The sequence below is a fragment of the Polypterus senegalus genome, chromosome 1, assembly GCF_016835505.1.
Source record: "Polypterus senegalus isolate Bchr_013 chromosome 1, ASM1683550v1, whole genome shotgun sequence".
NCBI lineage: Eukaryota > Metazoa > Chordata > Cladistia > Polypteriformes > Polypteridae > Polypterus > Polypterus senegalus.
In genome coordinates this window covers 106,328,518-106,349,844 of record NC_053154.1, presented here as the reverse complement: position 1 = coordinate 106,349,844, position 21,327 = coordinate 106,328,518, and the positions used below count along the sequence as shown (strand labels likewise).

Here is a 21,327-nt window from a genome sequence, read left to right as displayed (position 1 = left end):
ATATTTTCAGTGTCTTACCCGACACCCTGTCAGTTCCTGCAGCTTTGTTGGTGTTGATCCTCCTCAGGGTGGACCTCACTTGGTGTAGTTGCAGGACTATAGGTTGATGCTGCTCTTCCAGGCAAGGGAGATGTACAGTCTCCCTGCTGCCTGATGCCTCAAAGCGTGCAAAGAAACTGTTCAAAGTGTCAGGGAGACTAGGGTCATAGCTGACCTGCTGATCACTGTAACATAATCTGTTATGGTCCTTAAGCCTCTCCACATATTCCGCGAGGTTGTTGTTATCAAAATACTCCTCAATATGCTGTTTGTATCTGTATTTTGCCAGGTTTATTCCTTTTTTTAGTTCTTTTCGTGCTTTGCTATATGCCAGCCTATCGCCTAAACTATATGCAGCGTCCCGGGCTTTAAGCAGAGACCTCACCGTACTGTCCAGCCATGGTTTCTGATTTGGAAACATGCTAAAGGTCTTCGTGGGCAGGACAGCATCAGTACAGAACTGCACATAGGATAGGACAGATTATGTATATCCCTATAGAACTGAGCCCTCTTTGAACAATCCCCAGTCAATCTGTTCAAAACAGTCCTGTAGTGCTGAAGATGCCTCCCCGGTCCATACCTGTACTGTTCTGGTAGTCGGTTTCATCTTGCAGATCATGAGAGTATAGGCTGGGATCAGCTCCACTGCTATGTGGTCTGACATACGCAGATGTGGGGCTGCTACAGCCTTGTATGCTCTTGGGATATTGCAATAAACTTGATCCAGAATGCTATTGTCTCTAGTTGGAAAGTTTATAAGTCCTTGAAATTTGGAAAGCACTGCTTTTAATTCTGAATGATTGAAGTCACCAGCCACAATCACAGCTGCGTGTGGATTAGTATTCATTTGTCTGCTGATCAGGCAGTATAGCTCTTCCAATGCTAATTTAGCGTTAGGAATATAAACAGCCACTTATCAGGATGGAGGAGGACTCTCTTACCGTCTTGAATGGTCTGCAGTTCAATACCAGATATTCCAAGTCAGGGGAGCAGTATGTTCCAATAATGTTCCGGTATATGCCTAAACATAGGGTTTGGTTAATGAGGATTTTCAATAGATAGATAGATAGATAGATCCAGGGGCCCACGGCATAAAGCTCTTCAGATTTAAATAACCATTTTGGCAGGGATTTACGTTGGCTTCGCGCGCTCTGTTGCTATGACAGCGGCGGACGATTGTGGGCAGCAGAGAGTCGGCCGGATGGTTCGCTAAAAAGTCACCCCGGCGGAAACAGAGCAAGCGCACGCAGCAAAGTGAGGAGAACACATTGAGAAAGAGAGGAAAGACACAGCCACGGAGCGAGAACAGGAGGGCCTTTTAAACGCATACGGCCGAGAGGCTTCCTTTCAGGTAAAGCACCACGTCGCGCTTTCTGTTATATCAACTAAAAATGAGCCTGCTTGTTTCGCTTTTTTATGGGTATCTGCATAATAAAACAGAGGCCAGTTTTTGTGTGTGTGATTTTTTTTTTTTTTTTGCATTTGCTTCTTTCTCTACAGTTTTCTAGGCCTGACGTTGCTTATTTTTTCTATGGCTGGTAAATGGGTGTCACTATTCATGTATAGGTCACATTTCCATTAAATAAAAGTATAGCCAGCTTTTTTTTTAATTTAAAGCTGAATATGTCAAAGAAACAAAAAACGCGTAAACGCGCGGAAGCTGCATGTAACAACATGTGCATTTTCATCTGTCTTATTTGTTTATGCGTGAACAAAAGTGAATTGGCACAAACATGCCTGAAAAACCTGAAGTACCCACCCTTCATTACTCGCGGCCTACGTGATGTTTGTGTGCACCAACACTGTCTTTCTCTTTCAGTCGATTTATGTTTAGCGCCTTAAAAAGAGAAGGGTGAATAAAGGTTTTTATATCCGGGAAATAGAGCACGTAGATGACAGGAAAGCTTCATTTCGGCCGCAACGTTTAAGGGTATTCTTGCACATCAAATCTGTCTGTTGCAGAGTATTGTGCCCGCTGTTGTGACCCTTTCTATATCTGGCACACGAATTAAACAATTTTTTTTGTTATTTTTCCCTGATTTTGTTTTTTAAATCGTAGTGAGGGGTTTAATGCTTGTTTAAATTGTTGATTCTCCTTAATCTCGCACATCTTTTCCTTTTACACCTGCTGAATTTTGATTGCAGCCGATCACAGCTATTCACGACAACGTTATCACTGAGCAGAGATTCCATAACATTGAAGCCATTGATTGGTCTGCGGTGGACAAGGATGCATTAAAATCAAACTGTCATTACTTTGTCTAAATATCTAATAGGATAATAATATGCGTAGTAATGTTAAAAGACCGAGCAGTCAAACTTTGTGAGATCCCAATGCAGCGAATAAAGATAATTGTACTATAGAACCAACGTAATTTTAGAAGTGGTTCCAATAATGCCTCAGAAATTTAAACAATTCAGACCAGTACCTGCGTATTTTAAAAGTGTCTACTGCAGTAAGTAACCAAATAATTTATGTACAACCTTAACCTATTGTAGCAGCTTGTCAGTTTTTTTAAACTTCTTTTTCATATAATAGATTGATATCTAATAGATATATGGGGGGTGTGTGTGTGTATGTATGGATATACTGTAGATATAAAATATTTCAAAGCCTTGACAGGTCAATTACTCTCAAATGTACAGTAATATCATTTATACTTCTGTTTCTTTGCACACTATCTTCATCAGACGGACTAATTCAACCATAAAACATTAAGATTTTTTTTAAACTTGTTCTTTTAGTAGTCTGCCTTATATTGTTTGGAGAGGAAAAAGCAATTTTGAATCACTCTGCCAGTATTTATGTTAGATATATCATAAATCACACCATCCTAAAGTACTTTATATGTTGGTCAGCTTTCAAGCTATAAAGTTAAAATTTTGTTTTTTCTAATGTGTGCAGATACCATTATAGTCTTTTTGATTAAAGCGTGCAGCTTGATATTACTTACAATTCAAAAATGGAAAAGAACTGATTTTTGATGAGTTACTGTGCCTTGAAACTTTTATTATTACTTGTAAGCCAATTTCAATATGCTCATTAAAAGCTCAGAGTAGCCTAAGCATGCTTACTGTATTCTCAGGAACTTAAGTTTGCAATTATTGCCTCCGGTTCTTTTCTTGAAATCATTTTTTCTCTGCAGCGGTTGTTGTTAAGGGCAGCTTATTTGTTTGTACTGAAACCTTTAACAGCTCAATTTGTCATCAAGAAAATGGCGTAAAACCAACCTATACATATTCTTTACACAGCTACAGCATTTTTTTTTGTATCAGTATACTGCTGCTGGATTATGTGAATTTCCCCTTGGGATTAATTCTTTCTATCTATCTTTACAAAAGGCAATAAATAGTGTCCAAAGTGTAGCCTTTCATTCAAACTGATTAATTCTTCTTTTCTCAGACTCTGTAATTCTGCAGAATCTGGTTTTAACACATGTCCTTTCATGACTTTATTATAACATTTTGTTGATGTAATATTGAATGAGATTTAAATACCATCAGTTATTCTAGTTCTTAGTCTATTAAAGCCTTGATGTGATCAAATTTGTTTTCAGTTTACTTTTGTCACAAGCATGTCTCATAAACACAGAAGTCTTTTTTTTAATTGAAACCTTTTCTACTTTATAAATTACAGAATATATCCAAATTAAAGCTTTTTTTCCTCCATGTTGGGACTTCAGTATCTATTAACTCCATTATAAAACACAAGAGCAGGCTATTTATTTTTTAAAAGTTACAAAATCTGCTTCACTTTAGAACACAGTTTCATTTAGCAAATTAATATACACCCTGACTGTATAGAAATATTTTTGACTTATAAAATACAGAACTTACCCTTTAAGGTAACTGGTTTTATTTTTAGCATTTTTTTCTCTAAAAGTGATTACATTTTAAAAGTTCTTCAGGTCTGCTTTAATGAGATGATTGTTGCTACCTTTGGTCAGTAAGGATGAAAATTTGAGTCTTGCACAGTGCCAGGCACATATCATTCCTCATATCCAATTAATTGTTAACCTTTGTCTTCAGACTTGTTAATTTTGAAAATGTAGATTTGTAAAAGGGGTCAGGGTTGAAAGATTTCTTTCTCAAAAAAGACAACTTGCTGAAAAATCCTGTGCGTAGTTTTGACAATTCTAACCCATCCGTATGCAACATTTTGAAGAAACTGGGAAATAACACCCCTGATCAAGAAAAGAAATGCAGACAAACCAGCTGAATGATGGCTGATGCATAATAATTCATATCACCAAGCCACTATTATAATGTGCGTTGACAGGACAAACATATTAAACCTCAAAAGTGAAGAATATGTTGTACATACTCTTAGTTCCCATTTAAGAGGGCTGAATATTTGCACTAAACTTTTTTTTATCAGTTTATATTGCCTGCTTATTGTCACTTCCAATGATTAGAAGCCAAAAAAACAGTAAAACACTGGTGTATTTCAATACCTGTGTATAGAAAATTTATAAACTTCATACACCATAAGTTATTTATAGCCTAATGGTTTGACTCAACATGGCATGTTTGGCATGGCTTGGAGACTATGCAAATGGTCATATATGAAGGAAACAAGCTTTTAGGGACTTGCAGGGTTTTTTTTTTTTTTTGCCCATGATGACTGGCTTATGAGCTGATTTAGATTTTTCAAGATTCATTCTCTTGGAACCACAGTATGGGTTGGTCCAAGCAGTTAAAAGACAGACTACCTGAACCTGCGCTACACCTGATCATTTCCAGGTTTTAACAATGGTTGGCTTTCTAGCAACAGGCATCTGGCAGAGGAGCTGGCCGACATGTCAGGATATCTCTGCTAAGCTTCTGCTCCATCATGCCTTCTGTGCTGCCATAAATGACTGATGAGATGCTACATTCAATTTCCGTATTATTTGGTTGTAGTTGCAAACATCAAAAGGACATTTGGATCAATCCCCAGTTCTCCTAACATAATCTGGCTATTGACCACACTCGTATTGTAATATGGGCACTTAGTGAGAATAAAACTGCTTTTGTTAACCATAAGCAGTTACATTTCACTAACTTACAAGTCATCTGTGATGCCAGGGTGAGATTGACACATCCAGACACCAACACCTGCACTTGTGGAGAGAAGTCCTATGATGTAGTTTGCACTGCATTGAAGCTCCTCTCCTCCACACTCTGGATTTGGAGAAAAGTGTAAGATGCAAGTGTCTGAGCATTTAACCACATTGTCGTGAATCCGTGGACCAGTTCAATCCATGATTCATTTATTTTGAGGTAAAGTAGCATTGACCAGATAATTCTCTGGTGCTGTACGTGGTGGTTGGCTTGTTGGAAACTTGTGTTTCCCTCAGTGTTTTATAAGGACTGTGCTCTTCATTGTAACAGCAATTTATGATGTTACATGTGCCAGGTCATAGTGGCTACATGCTCAGATACTGGCATCTTACACTTTTGCCACCCACAGTGTGCGGAATAGAGGAGCTTCATTGCAGTACAGATTACATTTTAGGACTTCATTCCTAGAAGTGCAGGTGTTGGTGTCTGGATGCATCACGTGAGAAGTTGCTCTACCAGCCACTAAAATTCTTCAGTATTGTAATTGTATGAGGTTGATTAGAATAGCCCATATATGATTGTTTTAGGGTGGCATTGAGACACGGTTTGAGGCACACTCATGTATGCACATTTACAATGTGATTTATAAAGGTAAATTGCACAGATGTGCATACACCATGTTTAATCAGATTTTCTTTTTTTTATGTTCACAATTTCTTGTTTTGCTATACACATTTTCACCTTCGAATCCATGAAAAGTTTTATGAATGAGACACCAGGACAGATAAAATCACCAAGTGATAAAATTCGGCATATACTTAAGTATTTGTTCATTAGTAAATAAAGGGCATGACACCTGGAAAATAGGGATGACAATCTTAAAAATAAAATATCTCCATGTAATATGTAGAAATGCTTACTAATAATTTAGAAGTCCAGTTTTGTCTTTTTTGTAAATGCAGAAACTGGGAAGTAACAGCTTGCTTAATAAGTTAAAAGCCAAAGTAAAAGTAAAGTTAGTTGGGGATGAAAACCTGCTGCCACAGAGGTTCTCCGGGACTGAACTTGAGAACCATTGGAATAGAAGAGGGAAACACAAATGTGCGTGAAGCCTCATGGACGGAGCCATGGAAGATTAAGGCAGTGTCCGAGGAAGGAGATTCAGGTTTCAGCTGCAGAACTTTCAATCCACACATCCTCCACTCTCATTCATTACAATATGTAGCCATAATGATATATTTTCCCTGATGATAAACTTTCTTTTAACAAAATAAAATCCTGGTGCACCACTTTGTTAGCTGATGTATTACTTTAAATTGCTTAGTTTTTATATTGTTCAGTGAAGTCAGGATTTTAACAAATGTGTATTTGTATTCATTACTTCTCATAAGAAGTGAGACAGTTGTGTACTAGAATTATTAAACATATCAATGGTCGACTCTGATTTTCTTTTTGTTTAGTTTATCTCCTGACATCATTATTGCGTTTTATTTTATATTGTGCTTATACAGTATATTTGGGTTGTGTAATATATCATCACTTGTTCTTTCTTACTGACTTGTGTACTCATTCATTTAATTTTTTTTCCATTGAGAGAGAAATGAACAGCAAAACATTACACATATCAAGAAAGATGCATATTTTCTTGTGTATTGAGGTTTCCACCCATATTCTCAAAGATATATGTTAGGGTAATTGACATTTCTAAACAGGCCCACTGCATTAAGTTTAATGTACCACAGCAAGGAAATTTCCTTTTCATCATATTTTTTTAAAGTGATTCAATACATGTCCATCAACTAGTAGAATGAATGGCATGTATGTTATACCACTGTGAACCTTCAGAACAACTGAAAGCATGAAAAGGTTGAGACAGGCTGTACATGTTCAGTATGATTTCAGTTAGTAAAGTTAAAGGTTTCAAGTTGGAATGTTTGCAGAATTGCTCAATTTATCCTCTCGCCTGTATAAAATACAAAAGTGCATACATTTATTGGAATATAATAAGCATTTCCACTTGCAGTGATATACCTCTATTTCTGTTTTGATTTATAATTGTTTTAGATTCGAGGTCCAGGTGCTGCACGTGTCCTCCTACAGTTCTAAGATATATACAAGTAAGTTAGGTTAATTAGCAAAGTTAAATTTGCGAAAGTGTCTGTTTGTTCACCTTGTTTGTTTCTACTTTGTACCCTATAATGCTGGTCTAATGATAGTCTACAGCTTTTTTGCTACCCAGCTCAAGATAAAGCAGTTTTAGAAAATGGACAGATGGAATGTTGTTTTAACAATAATGAAACAAAACCGTTAAACTATGCCAAATGATGAGTAAAATATTTACAGAGAGCTTTTGACAGCTCAAATTAAACCATTTTTGAAAAAGTTATTAATTAGTTCTTGAAACAGAAATACAAAATAAATCTTAACAATTCACAGAACCTGTAGTTACAAAATTTGCATTCATTTACAAACAAACATCATTTCCTGCAAGCTGCCACATACCTTTTTTAAAGCTGTGAATGAAGTCTTGCAATAAAGGTAATATATAACTGAACTAAAGGTAAACATCATATAGACATTAGCTAATCCTTTTAGAACTGTTTTTTTTTCTCTCCTATATGTGCTTACGTTTGATCATTGACACACACAACTTTGGTAACGTTACAGTAAAAATTGAAATGGCAGTAGATAGATACTTTATTAATCTCAAGGGGAAATTCACATACACCAGCAGCAGCATACTGATAAAGGACAGTATTAAATTTAAAGGGTGATAACAATGAAGGTATAACAGACAGACAATCATTTTGTATAATATTAACGTTTACCCAATAACCCATCCCCCCCCTCCCCTCGGGTGGAATTGAAGAGTCGCATAGTGTGGTGAAGGAACGATCTCCTCAGTCTGTCAGTGGAGCAGGACAGTGACAGCAGTCTGTTGCTGAAGCTGCTCATCTGTTTGGAGATGATCCTGTTCAGTGGATGCAGTGGATTTTCCATTATTGACAGGAGCCTGCTCAGTGCCCGTCACTCTACCACGGATGTCAAACTGTCCAGCTCTGTGCCTACAATAGAGCCTGCCTTCCTCACCAGTTTGTCCAGGCATGAGACATCCCTCTTCTTTATGCTGCCTCCCCAGCACACCACTGCGTAGAAGAGGGTGCTCACCACAACTGTTTGATAGAACATCTGCAGCATCTTTTGCAGATGTCGAAGGACGCCAGCCTTCTAAGGAAGTATAGTCGGCTTTGTCCTTTCTTACACAGAGCATCATTATTGGCAGTCCAGTTCAATTTATCATCCAGCTGCACACCCAGGTATTTATAGGTCTGCACCCTCTGCACACAGTCACCTCTGATGATCACGGGGTCCATGTGGGGCCTGGTCCTCCTAAAATCCACCACCAGCTCCTTTGTTTTGCTGGTGTTCAGTTGTAAAACTAAAACTACTAAAACTAAACCACTGTTAAAGTAGCAAGACACAAAATACAGTTGGTGCACAAGGACAAACAAGAACAATAAACTGGATGAGACAACACAAGTTTAACTTTGTTCTTTTTAAAAAATTCTTCCTTTTTAATCATTTAGGTATTTGCTCAGTTCCTGGGTGGTCCGGTTGTGTGTGTGTGTGTATATGTACATCTTTTTATGTATTTATTTAAAAAGCCATTTTTCCTGATGGGGACAAATAATGTTCTATCTAATCCAAATCATTCAGGACAGACTTACTCCTAGACATTAGGAAGCTCAATTCATCTGCTAAACAAAAATCCAAACTCCAGATAAATTCAAATGCCTAGTAATGCAGTTTACTCCATAACTAACTACACGATCAATGACTAATTCACATACTGTACATACACACTTTTAAAAAATAAATAAAAAATCTAAGATGGCACTTTACTTAAAGAAATATCTATGAAGGACCTTTTCTGTGGAGGTGCACGGGTATGTTGCAGGCACCGCACACGGCTGAGTGATCTCTTCATCTACAGTAATGTATTTTATCCTTAGATATCCTACTGCGTGAACTGACATCCTAGGTAAACCAAACCATTCCTCTACTGATCATCATTAACTCCACCCCCCATGATCATCACTTCCAGGCAATGTGTGGAGTTGATGTAGACCTGCTTAGAAAGAGTACTGGAGAATATGAGGATTTTATTTAACATTCAGAAGAAGTAGTGGATGTATGTGCCGAACAATTTGATATTGGCTTTTGGGGAATTTTTTATTAAACATCAAATTCTTTTTTTTTTGCCTAGCCATAGCCAAATGTTAATAGATGGTCCTCCACCATCTTACCTTAGCTGGGAGAATTAATATAATTAAATCCTCCCTTTAAGAAGTTGGAATCTAGTGTAACTTCATTTATAAGGAAATTGACCACTGCCACACATAAAAAGATGAAACTAAAGTACTTTTGGATCTGTTCTAAAATTATGATATTGTTATCAATACCACCTTTTGGATCTCAGTACCAGTACTGAAACAGTTTTGAAGCAAATAATTGGTAACTACAAGCTGTCAATATGAGCCAAGCATACTCAACTAAAAATTGTTCAGTTTTTGAATATACAGTACCTCTTCAAAATATGTCTAAAATGTACCCAGAGGAGGATCCGGCCTGCTATAAGTGTTCTCAAGCACTTGCATTACGAGGACACGTTTTGTAAATGTGTGGCGTTTAAACCATTTTGGGCAACACTTTTTGTATACCTTTTGGATTGCTTTGGATTGGATCTTCTGTTACTCTTAATCCTTTACCAGCTGTACTTGGAATAATACCATATGACATTGTGCTACGAAAATCTGTTTTGATATCTTTTCCTCTAATGCCTGAATGAAGACTTGTATTGTTTAATTGGAAGAATCCTAATCCATCTTCCATAATTCAGTGGTATAGCAATATTCTATATCATTTACCATCGTAAAGTCTTGGACCGTCAGAATAATTAATCTGAGTAGAAACATTGCTCTCTTTACAATTGAATAGTGTCCTTATAACAAGAACAAACAACCTGAGGTTGAAGAGAAATCACTAGGCTGCTAAGTGATCAGTATAGTAATGGACACAATTTACTGTAAATGTGACACTTCTCCATTTTAAACAGACTCATCCTTTTGTGTCAAACAGTGTCAAATGAAATGGTCTTTAAAGTACATGGTTGACAGTTCTGTAAAGGTTTACAGAATATAGCATAAACAAAGTGGACTGATAAAACATAAGGTAATGTAATACGCTGGCTTGCAGAGTTACTTGATTTTTATTTTTAATTCTTCCAATGGTGGCTCTTTTAAATATTCCAATGCAAAGTCCATTTTAAAACACTTTAACCTGATATTTGGTATTTTTCTTTAATTTCAAAATTGCAAGTATAAATGGAAGTATATTTCGGAAAAGGTGCATAACATATTTTTTTTAGAATCCTATGACATTTTTGGATCCTTCGAACATAGTAAGCAATGTAAGTAATGGATGTACAGATTCTGTAAATTCGATTGCTTTATATCTAAAGACTAAAAGTCTCATTGAAATTTTACAGAATTGTATATATTCTGCTTTCTGTGTGTATATATACATATGTAGGTATATGTATTGTGTGTGTGTGTGTAATATTAATACAGTTTATATAATATAGTGTGTGTGTGTGTGTGTGTATAGATTATCTATCTTCTAAACCCGCTTATCCAGACCATAGTTGTGGGGAAGCTGGAGCCTGTCCTTTCACGCTTTGGGTGCAAGGCAGGAAAATTCCCTTAACAGGGTGGCAGGCCATCACAGGATGAACAGACACACACACCCTTGAGGTATATTTAAATGCACAGCTGTCATATGAATTTTCTGGTTAGTTAGAAGGTAGAGGTCATGTGTGAATAAAGAAAGAATTTAACATTCTGAAAAATTCAACTGAGCAATTTCCTATGTAAAAGCCCTATATACCTGTAATTTTGATTTGTAATTAGGCTAATATATTTGTTACTAGCAGCAGCACCCAGCATTACTCGGGTAAAGCAGAACTAACTTCTATAAAGGGGTTTCTTAAAGTTGACACTCCCAGAGACCAAACAATTTACTTGAATTTATTTCAGTTTTTAAAATTTGATCAAAGGCACTGTCCAAGGTACCTTCTTGGTCAAAATTTTGGTTTCCAAAGTAGTCCTTGTGTCTTTTCCTGACCAAGTGGGATGTTTGTACTAAATATTGTTGAGCTTATACTGAGGGTGTGGAATTGTATATAGAACAAATTCACACACCTTTATTGAACCTTATATATATGATGTTGATTGAAAGCATACAACATACAAGGTATTTCCTTACTGCCAGTGTGAATCGTCGGATTGCTGTTTAGCACCCTAACCTTTTGGGTTTAAAGGCTGTAGTGAGGCCATTTGGCTGTTTTGTACTGTTTATGAATGAAGTTGCAAACATTGAATAGCCTTAACACTAAGACAACTTATAAAACTAAAGACTACAATTGAATTGTTATATGTGAAATTGGAAAATGTAACCCATTGTTTTACAATTTACATGTGGTTGGAGTCCGCACATTTTTACCAACTCTGACATCTGTGTCCCGATAACTGCTTCCTGCTGTTTATATGTGATCAGACACATATGTGTTTGCTGGGGTTCTAGTTAAGAGAGTTGGCAGATGATGATATATAAAGGCTCTAACTTACTAGTTTTCAAAAATTTCTTTTCTTTTTCAAAATATAACTTTTTTTTTTTTTTTTGGTAAAGCTCACACCACTGAACAGCTGACCATCTGAGCAATGGAAGACACCTCTTAGGCTTAATTTCTGCCTGTCATTTCATTGAGACAACACATAGCATTTATCCAAAATATTCCCCAACTCCATTCCCCAAGTTTCTGATGCCCGCTAGTATGTAACAGAATACAAGTACATCTTCTGACCCTTGCTACTTTGTATTTAGCTGTACAAGTTCTCACTATCCAAGCAACTGGAGTCCTAAGACACTTATTTCTCAATACTCAACCTTGTTTTCCTGACTTATAAACAAACGGATCCCACTGAATTCCTAGGATTAATAACATAACAGTTTCTGGGGCTTTATGTTTTAAAGTAATAATCTCATAATTAAAACAAAATGTTCCTGTAAGCTTTCTGTGATATTTGTCCTGATACAGTATATGTATCCATCTATATAGCGCATAGCTCTACATGAATATTTGCATATCTGGCAAGTATTTATGACCACTCCAAATGATGACCTCTGTTCTAATTCAAGGATTAATTTCCATGTGAAATTTTACTGATAATACAACAAAAAAGTGATCACTGTTGAAGATTTTAAAAAAATTGTTTCAAATAAATTTCAGTTTTAAATGTAATAAAAAAACCTCCAGATAGCATGTATTTCTAAGTTGGTTATGGTGAATCATGTTTAACTCCGACTTTGGTGACCATTATTTCAGAGGAGCAATGCTACACATTTGTGCCTAGTACTCAGATTGGTGGTGGTGAGTACTCCTTTCTTTCCTGCAACCCCCAGTTTAAAAACTACTTCTAAAACTGGAATGTGTCAGACCAAGGTATAACCTTAGGGCATTTGTAAGGATAAGCTTTTGTAAGTTGAAATATATAAATGATTAGGAGAGTTTGTATAAACTTTGAATTTTAAATATATGTATATATAAATCTAAGTTTTCTCAGTTTGTAATTTAAAACTGTTATACTGTAAATCTGAAGTAAGAGTTGCATTTGATCACAGTCAAACTTGCAGTAGTTTATTTAAATGATATAACAATCTCAAACCTATTTTGTTCAATTCAGCCTTAATGGTGGCTTGAAGTAACAGAAAATGTCTGGCTAAAAACCATATATAATATGAGAGAGGTACATAAAATATGTAATTTCACCTGAATATTTACAGTCTCTCTCAATGCAGACCTTCTTCTACACCCTGCGCATTCAGCTAGGTATTTGGACAAATCTATCCTTCTTGGTGAATAGACCTTTTCATTCTCAACCATCAATTTTAAGCAAGTCTAACCTTAAAGGTGGTTTTTGTCAAAATTGGTACAACAGAAGATAGTGTGTTCTAGAGGTTTTTACATATGAGGTGAAATAAGCCAGTGTTTTCTTTTTTTATCTCAAATATTTTGAAACATACTATTTCAACAGTAGCATCACATTAACATTTATGTTGTATAAATCTGATATGAAGATGAAGTAATAACAAAAACGAAAACCTTTTAGAAATTTAGGAAACATATGCTAGTTAATTTTATTTGCAATATGAAAGAATATTATTTACTTGTTACGTAGTGTGAATTTACCATTAATGCATTCTGATTTTTTTGAACATGGAATTTCAGTCTGATTGAGGTGTGTGGACATTTTTGGAAATAGGTTATAAAGAATGTGTATGTGTATAATTTAAGAGCTGAAAATCTTTGTCTGTACAGTAGTATTTAGCTTTTTTCTGTCAGGCGTCTGTCTGACTCAAGAATGTTGTCTATTGTACCATCAGTTTCCTCAGTTGTTTTTAACCAATGTAGTGATACCTTATTGAGACACAATTCCATGTTGATGTGCAGTCAAAAACTGATTTGTGAGTTTAATATTAATGCTATATGGACTGTCCACTATTCTCTCTTATTGTGTCATGTGGTTTAAATGTTTTTCTTGGCAGCTGGTGGCAGTGCTAATAGGTGGAATGTGTACTTGGGTTCAAGATAATGGGTTACGCCTGCTGAAATATTTTGCAGTCAACCCCGTTCACTGATAATCTGTCTTGTCACTGTAGACACTTTCTGTGTGAGTTATTATACCAGTCATTTGTTTTTACTTAATGTCTCAGATACGTAGGTGCCAGAGTCTGGTTTTACCAGAAGCATGCTTGTTTTGTATTTTTTATGTATTATAGAAGTTCTAACTTTAATATTTCAACATATTGTTACATAGCTTATAGCATTCCCTTTCACTTGAAAAACTTTGAAGTCAAGCTAAATTTTTTATGCTACTTTTTCATTGAGGACGTCTCTGCTTCTGGATGTAAAATGATGTGGAAGTGGTGGGACTAAACTACAAAACAACAGGCGGTTTTGCACACACCCAAATAACCCTTCTGTCATGTTTGCTCATACTTAAACTTGATGATCAAATCTGCAATAGACTGTCAAGTTCCCATATAGAAATACAAAAAATAGCCAAGGTGACTGAGAGAGGCTGAAATATATGTTTCAGTTTTAGTGCTGTTCATAGTGTATATTCAGCAATGGAAAGGATGATAAGGTAATGAAGTCAAGTGTCATTGATGCTGTTTTCCCTTGTTGTGACCAATGACTTGTATTTTTTTCATTAAGAGAAAATGGTGAACAAGGGCATGTTATTTCAAAGTTTGGCAATAGAATTTTTCATGCAGTAGGAAATTCCTTTCAACTGACATTCACATAGGTACTACAAGTGTCAGATTATGTTTATAGCACTTTAAATGCTGATATGTGTACTCCAAGGAGATCTTCAAATGTAGTTTTGATTGATTGGTAGTGATATCCAGATCAAAAATCCATTGATTTGTAAAATGTATATGCTTACTATATGAGGATTGTACTGGATGCATTAGACTGAGTGTTTTATGTAATTATTGCACTCCACAAAACTCATCCACCCCTAAATTGCTGGTTGTATTCTTACAGTGCAAGATTTTGTTCAGCACTTGTACTAGCAATTTTGCCACACTTTATATAAAAATTTGTCTGGTTTTTCTTTTTCATTTTTTTCTTACAGTAGAGGAAAGGTAGTTACTATTAGGAGTGTGCGAGTTGAAATTATTGAGTATGTCACTCACTTTGCAAAAAACAATCAAAAAGATGCCTTGAGAGTCCACACATTCACTGTTTCATCTAACCTAATAGGACAGATTACTGCAAATGCACAAAGCCAGCACATAGGCGTGCACATTCAGCGCACCGCAAGTTAAGTTGGCGTAGCTGCCAAAAAAAGGAGCAAGCAAACTACGCCAGGGGATCATACAGCCTTGCAATCTACGATGTTAGATTTAATTGCAAGATGAGGATCATCCTCACTCAAGTGGAGGTGGTTTTGCTTTGAAAAGATAGATGTTGTTCAAAATACAGCAATCTGCAGACTTTGTTGGAAATCAGTTGCTGTTAAAGATAGCTCAACAACTAAACGTATTTCACCACCTGCGAACTAATCACCTGACAGAATATGAAGAATCCAAAAAAATTTAGGATTCATCTTTCCAAGACAAGTTTAAATTGCCCAGTGTTCAAGCACAAAAACACACTCGACAAAATTTAGCAGAATCATTCTGTAAATAAGTGCAGCATGACAAGAAAAGCAACAGATGGCATGACATAACAAATGCCATCACTAGTTATATTGCAAAAGGTATGGTAACTGTTAAAGCAGTTGAGAGGAATGGTTTCAAACAACTTTTGAATACTTTAGACCCAATATGCACACTGCCTGGCTGAAGATATTTGAGTCCGACAGCTCTGCTTAAATTGTATGATTCATGGTGCCATGTGCGACGTTTAAACTGCAGAAGGTTTCAAATTTTGCCATAACAATAGATTTATGGTCAAGCCGTACCTCTCCTTCACAGTGCATTTCATCAATGAAACCTGGCAACTGCAAAGCTATTCTTTGCAAACTTTCTACTTCCCAGAAGACCACACAGGTGATGTCATTGTGAAAGGTCTGAGGGATGTGCAGGCATCATGGTCACTGTGAGAAAATCACATTGTTTGTGTGACAATTGTTTTGGACAGAGGCTTCATACTGCCATTGGTGAATAATTTGGGTTCCTCTATAAAATTCAATTGAAGGGAAATTTATCTAGTACGGAGCCCCGTTGGTGTCCGGGTTGGGGTGTGAAATCTGTTTGCGAGAATTACTTGATTTGTTCAAACGGATTATTTTTATGTTAATTTTTTGTTCTTGCTTGAATGCTGCACAGTTCCTCTTGCAGCAGAGCATTTTATGTTTATCCAGACTATAATGTTCATGCCCTGTGTTTCAATAATGATGATGATTTTTATTCCGTTTGGATTCATATCTTGTTTACATTAAGGTTAAGTGTCAGTTTAAAATGCTGTTATTATAGTTTTGTTGCTCTTGGTGCGATTTTTTGTGTAAATCCTGTAGGTCATTTTGAAGTGGTTTAATCATACATGCACTGTTTGATCTCATTAATATTTTCACTGGTGATATTAATTTTATTTTACTTCAGTTTTAAGTAAATAAATAAGACCGGTTTCCATTAATCTCCTTACTAAGCTACAATTAATATCCTATTAGCAAGACCAAACTAGACCAGTAAGACTTTTACAAACACATTTTTAAAGGATGCAAAATATCGTCCAAGTATCATTGTTGTCACAGTCCCAGAAATTATATAATTTTTTGCCAATATCACACATCCTAAGGTATCACCTGTCTTTGTGGGGACATGCTATTGACACAACTTGCAGTGCACGCTACTCTGCTTCTTGTCAGACCTTAAATAGCTAAAACTAGCTGAAATACCCAGCGTTGCAAGGGAGGAAAATAAAATGTTCTTTTTTTTTTTTTTAATTGTTTGAGAAAAGTCTAAAAAAAGAAAAACCCAAGTATAAAAATAAATTAACAAACAACGAAGACACACTAATGTGCTTGTATTATTTACTGAAGTGCCTTATTATATACAATGTTTTTAGTTTTTCTTTAGCCAATACAGTGTTCTCCCCAGAAATTTTTTCCAGCAGGGTGGGGTGGGGAAAATTAAATGTGCACTATTTTTATTACTTAATTATTATTAATTATTTTCCAATACTCAATACGACTTCCTTTTTTTAAGGTTTAACACTTGTGCCAGAATATTTTTATTAAATTTAAGAAGTATCAAATTCAGGATCCTGCAACCCTAACAAAAATTTTTAATAACAATTGTTATGACATAAACCAAAAGGCACAAGTATTGTCGCTGTCGGGAAGAAAAGTGAAAACAATGAAAAAAAAGTATGGGAAACCTAATGACGGAAAATAAAATATTCTTCAAATCCAACTTGCATATGCAGAAGGTGTCTTCAGTTAAATATTTATTCTTCTTTTTTTCCCTAGAGATCAGTTGTCTGCAGCTTTCCCGTAATCAAAGTTCTTAGGATCTGGGCCCTCCAAGGAGATCAGCATGAGATTATTTAGTGTTCTTTGATGCATGCGATTTCTCAAACATGTCTTGATCCTTTAAAGGGCAGAAAACCCCCTTTCACATTCAGCTGTGCTAACTGGGATCTCTAGCCCAATATGAGCTAGTTTGGCTAAATTTGGAAACGACTGTGAGCTCTGATGTCGTTGTCATTTTTAGTAAAATCTGTTTTGGACTTTGTATGATTGACTTCTGATCATTTTTGATGCAACTGTCCATTCTTGCCTGCTACTTTCAAATTTAAAAATTGGAGGGCTACCACTTTGGAGTAATGATCAAAAAGAATTTCAGCAGACTCGCTTGAATCGTGAGTTTCTGCATTGAAAACTTTTGAAAAGCTGGAAATAATTGGCATGTCGGGGAATCTTGCATCTAGGTACTTGACAACTGTCCCTAGGTATTTATCATATATTGCAGTTTTGAATGACATTCCATCACTCTGTGTATAAACAATGCAGAGATCTGACCATTCTTCTGCCAAACAATGATGAAGGCTTTGAAAATATCTCCCAGGAGTGTCTTTCAACTCCATGATGGACAATTTTGACATCTTGCCTTTGCCAAGCCTTAGATAAGTTGGACAACAAAGGTAATATGTCTGAAAGCATCATCAGAGAGGAAACAAAATTGTACCTTTTAATACATCTGCTTAATCCTTCAGCTGTGATGTCATTTCATTCAGTAGCCTCTCTCTGACTGTACTGCAGAGTCATGAGACAGCCATCTAGTGTCACTGGCCATTTGCACCTCAATCTGGGGAATGTTTAGAATATTTTGGATTTCTCTTAAACCGGCCGTCCTAACTGAAGAATTTTAGATGAAATAGAACAGCTGCCTTAAGATGTCATTAAGTTTTGTTAAATAAGGTACAGCAGCTGCTGCTTGGGCACTTGCAAGGGCCAATCGGTAGTTTACACAGCGGCAGTTGACCAAGAGTCCAGATTTTGTATCTTTATGCAGTTTTGCCACACCTCTCTGTTTCCCAATCATAACAGCCACCCCATCTGATCCTAGTCCAACCAGATTAGCAGTTTTCAATCCTAGAGTGTCCATAGTCTCACTCAGTGTGTTGGTTATAGTCTCCACTTTGCCAGCAAACATTAATTCTGACCTCTTTAGTGACCTGGCAAACATATTTAATGTAAATAATTAATTGTTTTACAACTGAGATGTCTGTGGTTTCATCACACATAATTCTGAAAATATTTCTGATGCTAAGACTTCCAGCAGCTCATGCATTATTCTTTTAGAGGTGTATAATGTGCATTTTTACCAACATTGAGATGTTGTAAAAATGAACAACCCCATTTCTTTACAGTGTTCCAACAGCTTTTCAAACAACGTTGTATGTGGCAACTCATTTTTTCCAACCAATACATGGATCTTAAATAACTTACAGATAGATGCCTTTGTGGGAGCTTTAACACAGATAGAGATCTTTCAATTTGACCGATTTCCAGTTTGCTCTAGTACACACTTTCTTTTCGAATTCTTGTGCATGGCACATTTACCCAAGGTAACTCCATCTTTGGGGTTTTTTTGTTTGAATATTTCATGCACAATGAGCACCACATACCATTTTCTTTGACCATAGCCAGTCAAAATCTGTAAACCATTGTTTGTTTATGCCGGATAAGCGGTGCTTAGATTTATCAATTGGCAGTGTGTGTGCTGAGGAGATTTCCCGTGATGGACCAGCTTCTGCATTGTCTTTGTCTGAAATTGCCACATCAGGAGTTGACGCTGCACCTTCATTAGTTTGTGGCGTCTCTTTTCTGAAATAACTGAGCAGTGTTGTTTTCTGAACACTTTTTTTTTACTCATGTTGGTAAAACGTTTGGGGAAAAATTAAAAGTACCTATGAATAAGACACTTGAGTGGGAAAGTGGGAGCCTGTTGGATATTAAATGCACACTTGCACTACACGGAGCATGATATGAACAAAAAAAGGAATGTCAGATGGGTCACTTTAACAAAGCCCTCAGCAATTCAGAGACAACTTTTGCTCAGGACACAGTGTGTGCTGCAAGGGTTTCTGCACACTTTTTGCAATATGGACGCAGATCCAAATATGAGCAAATATAAGAACGGCGGATGGGGTCACTCTAACAAAATCCTCAGTAATGCAGAAAGAAAAACTTTTCTTCAGGAAACAGTGTGTGCTGCGAGGATTTCTGCGCACTTGCAATATAGACGCAGGTCCGAATATGAGCAAATACAATAAAGGCAGATGGGGTCACTTTAAATAAAGCCCTCAGTATGAGCAAATATAAAAATGGCATAAGGGAGTCACTTTAACACGAACCACAGTGAGTGCTACAAGGAATTTTGCACACAGAACACACCTAATGCTTAAACAACTGTATGTATATACAGTGATGCCCTTTTTCTGATATCTGACAGGCTGGTCTTTTTTTTTTATTTTATCAGTCCTCTTGCCCGCCCACCCCCACATCCTCTTTGCTTGTGAACTGCCGCTCCATCCCTGCTATTAGCATGTACAGCCCCCTTTCGCTTATCCCCCTCTCCATACTCCTTGCTGCTGTATTAAGCTGCTACACCCCCACTATTACCATGTACAGCCCCCTCTTGAAAGCCCACCTCCCCATACTCTTTGCTTGTGAACTCCGCTCCGCCTCATCCCCACTATTAGCTTGTTCAGCATCGAGTAATCGGCAATATCCTTCTCTGCGCCTCTCCCACTTGTGAGCTAAAAGACGCTAGGGAGAACACTGCAATATATCAAGGTTCTTAGGACTTCGTAACGTTGAACATGCCACAAAGTTGTCCATGTGAGAAACAGGCTGTGTCCAAATTGATTCCAGCAATTTTTCAATGATTGTGCAAATGTTTCGAGCATCAAGTAGATAACAGACATATAAGACCGAATCTCCAATTAGTCTCTTCCAATTGAAATTCTTTTACAGTCAATTAAATGTTAAATATTTTACCTTTTATAAATACATATTATAAGTTAAATATCATAACTATAATTTGTGTTTCACTTAACGTTGATTTTGATAAGTTAATCAAATTTGTTTTTGATTATGATCAATGAATAAACAAAAATCGCAAAGAGAGCTGCTGAATCCACAAAAAAATAGGATGTTTATGGTAGATAAAAATAAAATTGCTTATCTTATATATAATAGTCTATTTTAATCAAAATATAATCAGGGAATATGTTCAAAGTAGTGTAAAAACGATGGGAAAAGCGAAGCCTTTTTAAAAAATATTTTTGACAGATACATTTTTGTGGTGTAGTAATAAGTTTTTACATGCAGAATTTTTGACGACATAAAAAAAGTCAAATTTAATATTCTTATTAGGTTGGTTTAATTCTAATACCACTATGACATTGTTTTAATAAGAATAATGCATGATGAAAATATAGTTAATTTCAAAAGCAACAGGTGCACAGTGGTGCTCAAACATAAAGAATGCTGGCACTCGCCTCCAGTTCACCCTCTGGTCGTCATTCCAAATGCCAACTGGATGATAACATGCATACAAGACCACAAGATCACCCCCACCCAACCCAGAAGGGGGTGGGTTAGGGTTGATTTCACTCTACAGTATTTTTAGTCGATCAATGAGAAAATGTGTACCAAGTTTCATGAAAATCACTCCAGCCGTTGGGAAGTGATGCTGGAACATGCATACATACACACACACAGATACATTGACTTATTTATTTATTTATTGAGAGATCTCCACATTACCAAATACCTCAGACCATTCTTGTCAACAATGTCCTCGTCTTTTAAGCCTTGGGCTGTGTCCGTTGGGGTGCCTTCTTTGGTAATGCTGATTTTTTTTTTTTTTTTTTCTTCTTTTTCTTTTTCCCTTTAGTTTGGGGAAAAAAAGTTCTAAAAAAATGTATGTAACTTTATTCCAGCCACATGATTGATTCGGCGTGGTGCTATTCTCATCATTGGCTTTTCGTGTTGTATCACCTTTCTATTTATCATGTATTATGTTTCTATGGAGTAAAAATTATTTTGTGGTAATTACTTTTATCGTACTAGCTGCAACAAATGCATATAATTTCGGGAAACC

General features: G+C 36.3%; 1 protein-coding gene across 2 annotated transcripts in view; it reads left to right on the top strand.

Annotated features, from left to right (window-relative positions):
• Positions 1-1,073: 1,073 nt before the first annotated feature.
• Positions 1,074-21,327, top strand: part of LOC120530858 (calcium-binding protein 39) — an 81,570-nt gene continuing 61,316 nt past the window's right edge. The window contains exon 1 of one of the 2 annotated variants that reach the window (XM_039755552.1): positions 1,074-1,390. The gene's annotated coding sequence lies outside the window, so the exon portion shown is untranslated. The remainder of the gene's footprint in view (positions 1,391-21,327) is intronic. The other variant, XM_039755561.1, reaches the window with a different exon arrangement.